Here is a 16035-nt window from a genome sequence, read left to right on the forward strand (position 1 = left end):
CTTGCTTGAGCCAATGAAATGAGGATGCCACAGAATGGAGTCCCCAGTCAAGCCATCACGTTCTCATAGTGTCGGTGAGAAATAAACCTTGGTGGTTTTATGAAAATGAGATGTGGGGGGTGTGGGTTACTGCAGCATAGCCCAGGCCATCCTGCTGATCCAGTAAATCATTCCTTTCTTCTTAAACGATCTTGAGTGAATTCTGCTGTCTACGATTGAGCCCTGAGCAATTATTTCCAGGACTATGACACTGACATACAGTTTAAAAACTAAAAACACATTAGCCTTATAGGAGCATTATTACTCCTCAAATGAGGGGGACCATCTTCTACTTCTTTCGTTTCTCCATGGCGTGTGGAGCCTGGCAGCAGGGCCACCACATTGCACACCTCCAGGGGGCACTATTTGTACCATAGTGGTACCCTGGGGAGACTACGCTGTGAGTGATGCTCCTGGATTTGGCAACGCCAAGGCCAACCACACAGAGTACAGAAGCATGGCAGGAAAATAATCTTATTTGGTTGGTCTCACAACAAGCAGGTTAGGAAGTAAACAAAACCAACAACCATAACATAATGTTTCACTAAATTATTAACCAAATTAATGTAGTTATGACAATAAGGGAGGGCTGATTATTTGGAACCACCAAAGTTTTTATTAACATAATTCTGGTTTTTTAGTCTGAGGTTTTAAACCTCAAATCCATCATACAAAAGAAGACAGATGGTGTACTTGCTAGGATTAGGTCCAGCTATCTGTAGCAGAAAAATCCCAAATGACATTGACTTATGCAAGATGGAAGTTTCTTTCTCTGTCACACAGAAGTTCAGTAGGAGCTGGTCCAGGGTAGACCAGCTTCATGAAGTGGTCAGGGACCCAGGCCCTTATCATCCAAAACGTGTGTCTCCCATGTTATAGTCCACAGTGGCACAAGTCAAATCCAGTCGCCATGTCTACATTCCAGGAAGCAAGAAGGAGAAAGAGGGAGGCAGGGCATGTGCTTTCCCTTTAAGGATTTACACCACACTTCTGGTTGCATCTTATTGGCCAGAACTTAGTCACATGATTATACTCTCAGCTGCACAGTTAGGAAATGAAACCATTTTTCTCAACAGCCCTATATCTAACTAAAAACTGAGGTTTATATTACTAAGGGAGAAAGGAAGAACAGCTTTGGGAGATATTTAGCAATCTATGTCAGATGGTTAGTGTAGTGGGTTGAACAGTGTCCCTTCAAAATTGATGTCCACTCTGAACTTCAGAATATGACCGTATTTGGCAATAGTCTTTGCAGATGTAATTAGGTAGGAACCTTAGAGTGAGATCATCCTGAATTGAGGATGGGGCCTAAATCCCATGACAGATGTTCTTACCGGAAAAGGGGAAGACAGGGAGACACAGAGACAAAGGCCACGTGAAGACAGAAGCAGAGACTGGAGCGATGCTGCCACAGCCAAGGTGTACCAGGAGCCACCAGAAGCTGGAAAAGGCAAGGAAGGACCCTCCCTGAGCTTTCAGAGGGTGGGGGCCCTGCCAACACCTTCATTTCCGACTTCTGGCCTCCAGAACTGTGAGGGAATAAATCTGTGTTGTTTCAAGACACCAAGTTTGTAGTAATTTGTTATAACAGCCCTAGGCAACTAATACAGTCTAGTTCACTGCTGCTTGTGGGTATTCCTGAAATCGAGGGCTCACCTAGCCTAGCAGTGTGATAATGTTAGGAGATCATTTCAATACTGATTCCTATAGGAATCCGGAGGCAGGCTGGTTTTTGATTTGGCAGGGTATCCATGGTTCAGAATCTGGTCTCCCACTATGATTTTCAGCTCCACACAAAGGAAGGTGGAGATAGAGTATAGGCAGTGTACGCATAGTTAGCACCTTCTCGGTAGCAAGGACCTAACACATTTTCTCACTTAGTCCTTACAGCTTCCTCTGTTATGGTTGGTATCACATCCACCTAAGCGATTAGGACACAGGACAATGAGGTTGAGTACACAGCACATGTGTAGCCAGTGCTCACACACCGGTCTGTCTGACTCTCAAGCACAGGCTCTTTCTCAAGGCGGTGATCAGGCTGGGGGATCACTCAGTCACCTAACTAACAGAACGCTTGGTGCCAAAGGCCAATTAATCTGCAGAGGATGAAGCTTTCCAGCAACCGTGTGTTCACTTCCAGGCACGACTTCCCATGTCAAAGCAATTCAGCTCAGATAAACTCAACAAATCTTTATGTGCCGGGCACTGAAGGGGACATGATGAGAGGGAAGACAGTCCTTCTCAAGTTGCTTACAATCTTGGCGTCGGCAAGGGACTGGGAGTCTGCAACAGCACTGTAGGAATGTCTTTGAACGCTGGTTCTTGTATATGGTTATATGGCCGAGTCTGTTGGCATACTCTTAGAAATCCAGACTCCCGGGCTCCACCCCAGCCTGTGGAATCAGTGTTTGAGAGTGGGCCCAGGACTCTGCATTTTAACAACACTCTCTGGGCAATTCTTATCCAGCCAGTTCAACCCATTTCAGGAATAAATACTTTCCTTGGATAGAACCTTAAATATATTAGTGACAAATGAAAACACTAGCTGTGTATGATAATATTTATTACAGTTTTCCTTAGTAGTAATTATATACTACTTATATATCGGAGGAGCTCTAACGTAGGAGCACTATTTAGATAATTCCTACGTACATTTATTTTGCCTTTCTGAAGTAGAAATTACATTTCTTTTTCCTCTGATAAATATAAAAATTGATTACAAAGGGGTCATATAATCTTATTGACATGCTGTCAAAACCATCAAGAAATAACCTAGCTGTGTGACATCGATGTATTTCCCAAGGACCAGATATTGAGGGAATGGAGTTTCTCACTGTCAACCAGCCAGCCCCTGATGAAGTCAGAGTTTGGCGAGGCAGAAGCATGGGCACCTCACTGCTGTGGTAGCTGGATTCTCCACAGCGGAAGAAGTTTGAATCACAAAGTTATAATTAGACTCGAAGCTCTTGCCTATTCCGATAATGTCTATTCACAAGGACTCCATTGTGTCTTAACTTTCACTCGAATCGTGTGTAACCTCTTCGCTCCCCAGGATGTTAGGTTAGTTTTCTTTAAAATTCTTTCCACCCAGCAGTGAATGGAATGCTGTGAGGTGCACTCTATTTAATAGGCGCAACAGCTGCCAAACAGGCCTACTGGCAAACTTATTTAAATTTTTAATCATCGTGGAAGATGAACACAGGAGGAAAGAACTATATAAATCCTCCCACTAGTGTGGCAATAAAAATATCTAAACAGTACTGGAGAGACCAATTTCCATTTTGTGGAAAGAAGTTTTGCTGGCACACTGCACCACTTTTTTCTCATAGTCAAAAAATCCTTCTAAGGCATACATATTCACTTAGGTGTTACAGGATATATATTCAATTTAGTATTATTATTAACAAAAATATGTTTTCCCTTAAAAATCATTTTCCCATTAATGCAAAAATTATTAAACTAAAGCAAGTATTTGACTTGGGAAAATAACTTATTGAAGGAAATACGTGAATAATATAGATGTATGCTAGGAAAAATAGTTTTTTTCCCCCTACAAATAAGAAAAAGCAAAGAAACATTAAAATATTGAAATAAATCTTTACTAACTTGATCTTTTAAGATTCCACGAATGGAAAAAAATTCTGATTAATCTTTTAATATTTTGGGGATGATGCCAAGAGGAGGCCATTTCCACCTTCAGCAAATGTTGGTCCTTCTACACCCAGCATCTGGAGTCATGTAGGGTTTATCCCCTGAACGCATGCGCTTCTGAGAGATATAGAGGGTAGCTGTGAAGACCACAGGTTCTGGTTCTAGATTGTTGGGGTTCAAATGCTGACTCTGCCTCTCGGAGGCTGTGTGAGACTGGACATCACCCTTAACCTCTCTGTGCCTCAGCTGAGCTAAGTTTCACATACTCTGGCTGCTGTGAGAATAGAGGAGACAAAGCAGGAAAAAGGGGGGCCAGTGAAAAGTTCGTTCCAATAATCCAGAGAAGGAAGGACGGTGACTCGTACCAGAGCGCAGCGGTGTGATCAGACGGGATCAGATCTGGACGTGTTCTGAAAATGCAGCCACGAGGATTTTCTGACGGGTTGGAAATGGAATGTGAGAGGAGAGGAATCAAGGGTGACTCCCAGAACTTTGTCCTAAAGAACCAGGAGAATGGAGCAGTCATCGCTGACCTGGGGAGAGGCTCACGTGGAGCAGGTGGCAGGCAGCTGATGATCAGAGCTCGCTGTAATTATTTCACGGTTTTGCTATGGTGAGATTTGCCCCCAGTATTTCACCTTAAGAGAAAGACATGTTTCATTTTATTAAGAAATCCACTATTATTAAATTATTGGCAAGTTGTCCATAAACATACTAAATTAACCAACAGATATCTTAGTTTATTGAAAAAATTGTTAAAGAAAGGATATATGATTGCTATGGAAAAGTGGCATTTTTACTACTTCTGAAAAATGAGAAAAACTAATTTTTTAAAACTTTCCCCTGATTATAAATATAATGCATATTCACTGCAAAATATTTGGAAAATATAGTAAATTGGAAAGTAAGGTGGTGGGGGGCTGGCCCTGTGGCCGAGTGTTTAGGTTCGTACGCTCCACTTTGGTGGCCCAGGGTTCACTGGTATGGATCCTGGGTGCAGACCTACATACTACTCATTAAGCCAGGCTGTGGTGGCATCCCACATAGAAGAAGCAGAATGACTTGCAACTAGGATATACAACTATGTACTGGTGCTTTTGGGAGAAAGAAAAAAAGAGGAAGACTGGCAACAGATGTTAGCTCAGGGCCAATCTTCCTCACCAAAAAAAAAGAAAGAAAGTAAGTAAGGGGAATTAGTCTGTAGTTTTACCATCCAGAGAATACTGCTGTTGACACTTTTATGTTTTTCCTCTCTCTTCCTCATGACTTCATATACATACCTATCCATATATCCATATCTATATCTACATGTAATGATGTCATATTTATATATAATTTTGTACATTGCTTTGTTCCCCTGGCAATACACATTTTTCTATATTCTGTAGGCTCTAAACATTTTTTAATGGCTTTATACTATCTCTTCACAGGGATACCCATAGTTTCCTTTAATTAATCACTTAATTTTCATCATGAATGAAGATCCTTCTCCCCACGGCTGAGTCTTTGACCATCTCTTCTCCATCTCCCATCACTTTCAACCAGTCTCATGACTTTAAATATCTATACGCTGATGACTCTAGATTTATAATACTAACATGGACCTCTCTCTCCTCTCCAGACTGGCACACCCAATTTTCTGTTCATCACAGTCTTTTTCATCTGGGTAGATGGCAATGCCATCCTTCCAGTTGCTCAGCCAATATCTTGACATCATCCTTGACTCTTCCCTTTTGCACTTCACATCCACTTTGTCAGGAAATTCCGCTGACTCAACCTTCAAAATCCACCAAAACTCTGGTCACTTCTCACCATCCTCACTCTGCCACCCCAGTTGTGTGCCCAGAATGCATTGCTTGGGTTATTATAGTCATTGCTCCAATGGGATCCATTCTTCCACCTTGGCACTCTATCGTGTATTCTTAACATGGGACCCAGAGTTATCCTTTAAAAATCTAACTCCGCTGCTCAGAGCCCTGCAGTGACTCTCATTTCACTCAGAGCAAAAGCCAAAGTCCTTAAACTGGGGCATGGGGGCTGACGTGACCTGCTCCTCACCCACATCCTACTTCTTACCTCTAACTGGTCACTCCTCTGACCTTGTCAGTCTTTTCCCCTCATTCGCTTTGTTCCAGCCACACTGTTCTAGCCTTGCTGTTCCTTAAACAGCCGCCCAAGATCCCATCTTAGGGCCTTTCCTTGGCTGTACCTGCTGCCTAGAAGGCTCTTTCCTCTGATACTCACGTCACCCTCATATCCTCCAAGCCTTTGATCGGATCCCACCTTCTCAGGTCTCACCCTGGCCACCTGTTCCTGCAAATATTTTTATCCTTGGCACTCACCATGTTTTTATATTGATAGACTTTATAGTTTTAAAAAAATTTCTCTGTCTTCCCCACTAGAATACGAGCTCCACAGAAATGAGATCTGTGTTTTGTTCCCTGTGGTATCCAAGCAGCCAGCCCGTGCCTGGCACGTGGGGTGCTCAGGAAGCACCTGTTGAAGGGACAGTGCCACTCTCTCTATCACGTATGACAGTTTTAAGAAACTTCAGTTTTGCATTCAAAATATTTTTAGTAGTATATGTACTAATATTTCTTTCATCAGTATTTATTATGATATTTCTCAACTTTGATTGCTGTATGACAATATGTAAGTTAGCTATTGCTTTAAAAGGTACTGAGGATTTTGTTTTTATTCAAGTATGGTGAGGCCAACAGATCAAGAGATGACTGCCATTTCAAAGATAGTTTGGTGGATGTTAACCAGACTTACGGTGGTGATCGTTTTGCAGTATACACATATATCAAATCACCATGGCATACATCTAAAACAAATACAGCGTTAGATGTCAATTATATCTCAATAAGACTGGGGAAAAAAAGCTAATTTGATACTCACAGTTGCCAAGGTAGGGGAAGGGCAATGCCATGCCAAGCAGGGCCACTTGGGGGAAACACCAGCGTTGGTCAGGAGGCAGAAGGATTGTGGGGAAGACATGGGCATGAGCCTTTATTCTGGTTTCTGTGGGAAAGGCAGGGTAAGCAGATTTAGGACTGGCTAGATGGAATAATTTCAGCGGGCGTGGCTCTGGGCTATATCGGTAACCTCTGGTTGCACCTGGCCCTGGGGTGGATGAGGGTAGGGGGGTAGTGTCCTGGACTGCAGAGCCTGACAGAAGGATGGGGCGGAGGCAAGGACTCAGCACTGGTGGGTTTGCGTATCAAAGGCATGTTTCCATCTCTAGGAATTAGGTGACTCTGGGAGGGGCTGCCCCTTTGTGGGTCCTGAAGGCCCCAAGGTGTCAAAGCATCATAAAATACAGAAAATAAAAAACATGGTAATGCAGGCACATATTTAAAACTATAACTCAAGGAGCTTTATGTGTCATTCAGGGCTGCCAATATGCTCTTCCCTTGCCCTCGCATGACTCTCACTCATCCTTCAGATCCTAACTTGAAGGTCACTGCTCAGGACGGCCATGTGAGAGCAGAGCTTGTCCTTTATTTATTTATTTATCTTTTTGAGGAAGATTAGTCCTGAGCTAACATCTTTTGCCAATCCTCCTCTTTTTGCTGAGGAAGACTCAGCCCGAGCTAACATCCACGCCCATCTTCCTCTACTGTATATGTGTGACGCCTACCACAGCATGGCTTTGCCAAGCAGTGCCATGTCTGCACCCGGGATCCAAACCAGCGAACCCCGGGCCGCCAAAGCGGAACGTGTGCGCTTAACCACTGCACCACTGGGCCAGCCCCAAGAGCTTGTCCTTTTCGTCATCACTGTATCTCCAGTGCTCAGCACAGTAAAGGCTCAGTGGACGTCTTTGTGATTCTAGAGAGGAATTTAACACAAGTATTAACCCTCAATTTAGGAGGTTCTGTTGGGTGAAAATTACAAGTCTATTTCCCGAAGAGTCAAAGCTGATGCATTTAAAACATTCGGATGGCTACGATTCACAGTTTCCTTTTTCTTGCTCTTGGCCCTACCAACTTTTCCCTTCAGGTGGAATATATATGATACATAATGTACAATTGCATAAGCCATAGGTGTGGTAGAAGAGTTCTAAATTAGCAGCTGGATCCATCAATTAACAGCCTGAACTTGCAATTTGAAGGTCATACATTACACAATTTCCAGAGCCTTTTAAACCTCCTATTTAAATTTAGTAGGTCAGACAACTTCCTGAAGACTTCACAGTGTTAACATTCAGTAATGCTGTTAACGCAAGTGGTTTCCCAACTTTGAAACATGCGTTTCTATTTCCAAAGGAAGATTTTGGAGTTGTTGGAAACTTTAGAAATCTGACCTGGTTTTATCAAAAAAAACAAAACTTTTACAAGTTACCCTATTTATATACCATATTTTGTCCTACTACCTTGGGAGAAAAGACTCAATTCAAATGATTCTGCATTTTCTCCCACTAACTCACCATAATGTTTAAAATAGAGAATGGCCTGGCAGCAAGTTGCATATTGTGGCTGCTCTTGGATGTCTGACAAAGGAATAATAAATTGTAGAAAGTTCCGTTTGATTACGTTTATGTTAATTTGCATTCTTTTCCGTCGATGAGAAACTTTCTGTATTTTCCAAATGAAGCTTTTTACTCCTAAGCAATTAAGGAGAGGTTTTCAGCCACTTTAACCCTTAGTTACAAGTGAATTTCAGTGCCAATGAAATTATCATGGAATTTAACAAAAGGCCACATATGCTGAGTACTTTTCCTATGGGAAGGAGGGGAGGAGGCTCAGAAATGTCCTTTTTGCTCTCCCGATGTGTTTTTACTAATCACTAAACAGGAATGTGGAGCAAGCAGGAGTAAAGGCATCCAGGGCCTCCTTCCCTCGTCCAGGCTGTCAGTCAGGAAGCAGGTGCGAGCACCAGCCTAACCCAGCGTCGGGCCAGGTGATGGACGACCGAGCTGAGATGCAGCCCTTGTCCTCACAGAGCAGCATCGACATGAGGCTCTCAGCGAGCTTGGCTTCTCTCCTCAGGCTCTCACGGGTGTTGGGATTAGATAGACCTCCTGGTTTCAAGGAACAAAAGCCAAGCTGATTCAGATGAAGCGAAAAAGAGAAATTTCTTTGAAGGGACATGACTATCCCATGGAATTTAAGAGCAGGACTGAGGCCCTCAGGAAGGATGGGAAGTGGGATCAGCTGTGTCACGGGAGCCCCGCAACACTCGGTGGTTACCTCTCCCCTCCCTTTCTCGCTGCACACTGGAACATTCTTCTCTCCTCTGAAGAGAAATTTTTCTGTTCTCTGCTCCTTAGTCTATAAAGCAGAGCCTGCAGGTCTCCAGGGTATTTCTCTGTCTCTCTCTTTTTTTGTGAGGACGACTAGCTCTGAACTAACATCTGTTGTCAATCTTCCTCTTTTTGTTTGAGGAAGATTGTCAGTGAGTTAACGTCTGTGCCCATCTTCCTCGATTTTGTATGTGGGATGCCACCACAGCATGGCTTGACAAGCGATGTATAGGTCCACCTGGAATCTGAACCTGTGAACCCTGGACCGCCTGGAGCGCGTGAACTTAACCACTATGCCACTGGGCCGCCCCCAGTTTCTTTCTTTTCCATTCCAAAGGACACTTGATTTGGGAATCATTTGAACCTCCCAATTTTCAGGAAATGTAATCTGAATGGACTAGCTTGGGTCAGATGTCCACCGATGGACCAACCAGCTGTTGCCAAGGGGACATGGTTATTCTGTACACTCTTGGGTCCTTGGAGTCACCTCCATGACCTTGTGGATTTAGATTAGGAGTTGCGGACACTTCCTAGACAAGTTGTCTGGCCGGACAAATAAGCCAATATGGGTCCAAAGTAACACTGCAAACTAACTTCTTTTTTTTTAAACCAAGAAAGTAATAGTCATTGTTAAAAGTTTAGAAAGTAAAGAAATATAGAGGAAAAAATGTAAATATCTGTAATTACGACATTAAAAAATCCACTGTTAACATTTTAGTATATTTACTTTAACTCTTTTGTCTATGCAAACTAATCTCTCTATTTTTAAATCTGGTATTAAACATATAATTTTGTATTCTTTCAAGACTTATGATTACATTTTGTACATTCTCCCATGTAATTTTATATTCTTCAAAAATAGTTTTAAATGACTGTACAGTATTCCATTGTATAATAATTTCTTTAATCAATTCCCTATGATTTTCTCACTTTTGATTTTTTACTATTGAAAAAAATGAGATGATAGTAAATATCCTTGTAAATAAATCTTGATGTACTTCTATAGTTATTACTTTTAGTCCTTACAAAGGGGACAAAAACATAAGGTTTAGGGATAGCTGCCGTCTCGGGGAAGTGTAGGAGAAGGTTAGTTGAACCAGTCGGCTTACCCCACTCACGAGCAGCCTTCCTGACGTAGACAGAGGAACGCAGAATTGTAGAGTCCCCATCCGCCCAGCCACCTCGTCTGTTCCATCCTCCATGTGCACTGACACCGGTGAACTGTCCTTCAGTTTCCCAGCACCACCCCCCAACTTCCCACGAAACCCTTGACACTCCGTGTGCACATCCGTTACAGTGGCACTGGCCACCATCTTTCCCAGAACAGTCACGACACTGTGTTACAGTTGTCACATGAGCTTGTGAATTCCTGCCACGCAAGGGCTGTGTGCACCTGCTCTTTGTTTATCTAATGTCTAGCGCAGCGCCTGGTTCAAGTATAAGGCCGGTGAATTGGTGAATTGATAAATCAAGGAATGAACAGGTAAATAAATGACTTGATTGGTCAATTTCCTCACTTCTCACTAAACACAAGAATCTTTTCCATGGGCTTTTCTTCAAGACCTCAGTATTCTAGCTGGTGGAGGAAATGTGATGGAGTGAACTCGTGATGCATTTACTCATTTATCCAGTGTCCATGACATGCTCTCGGGGACTCATATCTCTCTGGTGATTTTTACTCAGCACGTCTGGATTTCTGGAGGTACAGAGGTCTGGGTAATGACTTTGGCCTCTACACATGCTTTTCCCGTATAATGTTAAAATCAAGACATTTCACATACAAATCTAAATTTTCGGATTTTCTTTTAAAAACTGGTCATCTATATGGCAATAATGTTAAAGTTGGCTGCCCTCGTTTGGATGGGGGATTTATTAACCTCCTCAGGTCATCAGATTTATTAACTCACTTATCCAAGAAACACCTGTTGAATGTCTGTCTTATGCCTGCAGGCTCCAGGAGGCATTTGGCATGATGGCTTCTGCGTTGGTCTAATTAATCTGGGTAGTTAGAAATGGTTGAAGCAGAATAGAGTGTTTGGTAGAAACAGCTCCCTGGGGACTGAGCTCTTGCTTAAGCAGCAAGAAATCTGGATTTGAGTTCCAGCTAGCTTTGTGGCCTTGTGTAAACCTTGCTGAGCATCACTTTCCGTATCTGCACAAATGAGGCGACTGGAGATAATTGCCGAGGTCTTTCTAGTTCTAATATTTCATTACAGAGCTGTCATTTTGTAAGTCAGGGGAGGCAAAAAGTGCCTACATATTGGGGTGATGAAAAGTTTTGGAAACAGATAGTGGTGATCGTTGCACACCATCGTAGATGTACTTCACGCCACTGAATTGTACACTTAAAATGGCAAATTTTATATGTATTTTATCATAAGAAAAAATATTCCTTATTAAAAAAAAAGTATCCACATAGATTTGGACCCAGTCTTCCAAGATTGAGTACTAGCCAGTCAATCTATTAATAGATGAGATTTATGAGACAGCGAGGAGCGGGGGAGTGGCCTAAAACTTGGAGGGCTCTGGCGGGAAGGAGCTCTGGCCTCCATGCCCTCCTCAGCCTCCCTGAGTGGATGCCGTTTCCCTGTCTGCCCCAGCCTTCCTTGTGTCAGGTCCTGGCTGTGGTCCAGGCTGTCCACACCCTCCATCTCTAACCCAAATGAGGAAACAACCCCATCCCCTGTCAACCTGGGCCAAGTTGTAAAAATGTTCTTCTTTCTCTCTTTGCCCCTTCTTTCAGCTGAGATAGGCTGGAGTTCTTAAAACTAAAATTAACTGAGAAATGTTTGCAAAAAGCCAAAATAGTCTGAATTTCAGTTTGCTTCATATTATCACCGCCATGGCTGCCGACATTTATGATAGCTTTTTCATATCAGGAATTTTCCCTGGGGCGGGCCCCCTGGCCGAGTGGCTAAGTTTGCGCACTCTGCTTTGGGGGCCCAGGGTTTGACTGGTTTGGATCCTGGGTGGCGACATGGCACCGTTCATCAGGCCATGCTGGGGTGGCGTCCCACATCGCACAGCCAGAGGCACTCACAACTAGAATATACAACTATGTACTGGGGGGCTTTGGAGAGAAGAAGAAGAAGAAAAAGAAGATTGGCAGCAGATGTTAGCTCAGGTGCCAATCTTTAAAAAAAAAAAAGGGGGGAATTTTCCCTAATGCAAGGGTTCATTTAATCCTCATAACGACTCCCGAGTACTTTACATTTTAAATCTTCTCAATCATTTGGTTGGAAGTTCGTATCCATTGTTAGGAATTCCAGCCATCAGCCTGGCAGGAGGGCGTCCGCCCGGCTCCTCTCTCCGCCCCCAGCACAGTGCCCTTGCTAAAATTCCACATTGGCATCCCGGTTCCTGTGAGATATGGAGACAGGACCTGATCTGAAAAGGACGCGGCCCTTTGGAGGCCCACAGACATCAACGGCTTTTAGGGGCAGCTTTTCCTCTCAAGAGCCCTTTCCAACTTCTCCATAATTAAAAGACTCGTATCCTTTTCCTCTTCATCTACTCAGCTTCCCGTCTCTGTAAACTGATTCCTGAAAACGAACCCTATGCCGATCCGTTCACACAGGGAATGACTCACGATTCCTCTCCTCGGCCTCCCTCGTGGGGCTGGCCTTGCAGCACTCACAACGCACACTCCCCGCAAATAAGACACCTGCCAACCACCCACACGTAACACATGGAACACATTCCTCTCCTCCTCAAACCACGCTGCTTCGTGTGCCCATCCTTGCCCGGCCCTCCCCGCTCGTGTCCCTCACCACGGCCTCCCGCACCCTCAGAAGAAACCACAGCTTCTATTCTTCTTTTTGCTAGAGACCAATTTTGCCTGTTTAGAGCCTCACCTCGACGGACTTGCCCAGAACGCACTCCTTTGTGTCTAGCTTCGTTGCTTTGCTCACCCTCTGGGAGCATCGTCCACCAGGTCGTGTGCGTCAGTAGTTCTCTCCTTCTCATTGCCGAGTAGTCTTACTGTTTGCATTCATTTCTAAGTTATATTAATAATTCGAATAGTATATGACTACACTTTTTCTTGCAAAAATTTGCAATGTTATAGATAAGAAGTCTAATATCCTAGGAGATAATTCCCGGGGTCTCTTGCTGCAGACCCTTTAGCCTCCTTGCCCTGTGCCCCCACATGCATGGACATGACCCTGCAGAACACACGCACTACTGTTTGTCGTGTTTTAAACAGCAGTATCCCATTACAGGTCTCTCTGCACAACTTGCCTTTTTAATTCAACAGTGAGTCTTGTCGATACAGCCACGTTCGTGCACAGAGATCCACTTCATTTTTAAAACTGCTGCACAGTGTTTCATAATCTAGGTGACCCACATTTTGTTTAGTTATCACTGAGCTCATTTCCAGTTCTTTCCATTTCAACAAATGCTTCAGTAAACGTTTGTCAAGTTTCCTTTTGTGCATCCGTGAGTGTTTCTGTGGGACAGATGTGGAGAAGGGACATGCTGAGTCAGAGTGCAAAGTGACATTTCAACAGACTGGCCGCCGCATCCGTAGCAATTCACAGCCCCCACCCACCCATGCTTAGAGTGTTAGGCAACTTGGAAACCTCTGCTAATCTAAAAAATCTGACCTCATTTTAATTTGTCTTTCATTAATCCTAGAAAGGTTGAGCTTTTCTTCACATAATTACTGGCTGTTTGTGTTTTCTTTCCACTGAAAGGAACTCTTGGCCTGATTCTTCCATTGGCTAATTTTTTCTTTGTTTCATAGCTATATTAGGTTATTAATTATTACTAATAGGTTAGTTTTAATATATATTATTGTTAGTGCCAAGCCTTTGTCTGTTCTGTTTTTGCAACTAAAAAAATCTTTTCTGTTCCTTTTGTGGTACAGAGATTTTAAATTACACCAATCTTTTTTTTTTTTTAAGATTTTATTTTCCCTTTTTCTCCCCAAAGCCCCCTGGTACATAGTTGTGAATTTTAAGTTGCGGTTCCTTCTAGTTGTGGCATGTGGGATGCCACCTCAGTGTGGCCTGATGAGCGGTGCCATGTCTGTGCCCAGGATCTGAACTGGTGAAACCCTGGGCCGCCGAAACGGAGCAAGTGAACTTAACCACTCAGCCATGGGGCTGGCCCTACACCAGTGTTAGAGTTATGAATTTGCTTTCTCGGACGCTGTTTAAGAAAGTCTTGTTGACTCCAAGGTCATAAGCACAGGGTTTTATTTCCTTCTGATAGTTTTGTAGTTGACAGGTGGATTTTGATGTGCTGGTGCACATTCTATGAGGCAATTCTACTTTCTTCTGATATTTCAGCAAGGGAACTTAGTCCCATCACTTTGGGCATCTTGCATTTTCGACTGTGCCTTTCACTCTATTTCCAGTTCGGGGGGGTTAAATAAACAATATGAAATTATCCTATTTCGTGTCTTTTGTTTCTTTTTTAATCCACCTTAAATTCTGGTCAGAAAAAAAAGTTTATTCACTCTCAAATATCTTGACGTGCCTAATGGAGATGGGTGCCAGGATGCAGCACGGTCAGACAGACCCCCGACTGCGCAGGGCTGAGCGTGGGGGGAGGACAGGCTTACGGCAAACGACTCAGCCGTGCTGAGGCATCTCCAGACGTCAGCTGAGGGCAAACTGCGCTCGGAGATTCCAAGAAAATCGGCTCGGACGTTTCAATGTTTCATCTTATTGGAAATCCAACGACATCCCCAAGATTTCTGTGAATTCCTTAGGGCTGTTGTCGCCTCTGGCTCTGAGTTTTGTGCACTCAGCTGTCACGCTGTCGCTTCCCCTGACAACTGTCCCCCTCTCTCGGCTCTGCCCTGGCCCGTTGGAACCTGGTTCAGCTCCCTGATTTCCCCCGAAGTCGCTTACTCAGGCTCGTGTTTATGAAACTCCAGCGAGGCTGTGGGGAGACAGGGCGCACACGTAGCAGCCAGACAATCTGAAGTCCAACGCTCATTCGGCCTCCTTGCCACCAGGAGCCAGCACGACTTTCACTGCCCCCCCTCCTTTGGGGGTCTTCTTTCTGCTTCAAGACCCCCCACACCTCTCCCAGTTTCTTGCTGTCCAAGCCCCTCCAGAAGCTCCCTGTACCCCAGTTCATCAGGCAGATCAGTTTCACACAATCAAGAGTTTCACCCTTTTGCAGCACAGAGAAACTGGCAGAGGATTCGGCATTTCAGTCTGTTTTTGCCTCCATAAGTGGAAGGGGCGCATGTAGAGACGGATTTTCCCATTGAAGATTATGCCACCTCTCTGTTAGCAGACACAAGTGGCCATAGGCAGTTTTGGGTTTAAATAACTTTTTTCCCAACAGAGGAGCATAACGGTGGAAGCTAATGCCATGTGGGCAGCCACTGAGGAAGTGGCATTGAATCTGAGATCTGAAGGAGGAGCTGTGGTTATCCAGGGAGGGGTGGGCTGGGAGGGGATGGGGTTCCAGCAGCATGGGCAGCACGTGCAAAGGCCCTGAGGTGAACTCTAGCAAGGCTTACTCAAGAAAATAAGAGAAGATAGCAGGAATGCAGAGTCTGTGGATAAAATGGGGTTAAGATGACTATATTCTAAAGTCAGAGGGGGCGGGGGCAGTGGCAAAACACGACAGCATGTTAAGCAAGTAACAGGTTTTAATTCTACGTTTTAAAAAAGATTGCTCTGCCACAAGGAGATATTACTTCACACCCACTAGGATGGCTATAATAAAAAAGAAAAAAGGATAATAAGTGTTGACAAGGAAGTAGAGAAACTGGCACTCTTGTGCATTGCTGGTGGGAACGTAAAACGGTGCAGCCGGTCTAGAAGCTCCTCAAAACGTTAAGCAGAAAATTACTATGTGAGCAATTCAGCTCCTAGGTGTCCAAGCAAAAGGAGTGAAAACCAGTATTCAAATGAATACACAGTGCTCAAGGCAGCACTATACACAACTGTCAAAAGGTGGCACCAACCCAAACGTCCATCAAATGATGAATGGATAAACAAAATGTGGTCTAGCCACACGATGGAATATTATTCAGCCACAAAAAGGAATCAAGTACTGATCTGTGCTATAATATAGATGAACCTCAAACACTTTATGCTGAGTGAAAGAAGCCAGACACAAAAGGTCACATA

This window comes from Equus caballus, chromosome 5, assembly GCF_041296265.1.
Source record: "Equus caballus isolate H_3958 breed thoroughbred chromosome 5, TB-T2T, whole genome shotgun sequence".
Taxonomy (NCBI): Eukaryota; Metazoa; Chordata; class Mammalia; order Perissodactyla; family Equidae; genus Equus; species Equus caballus.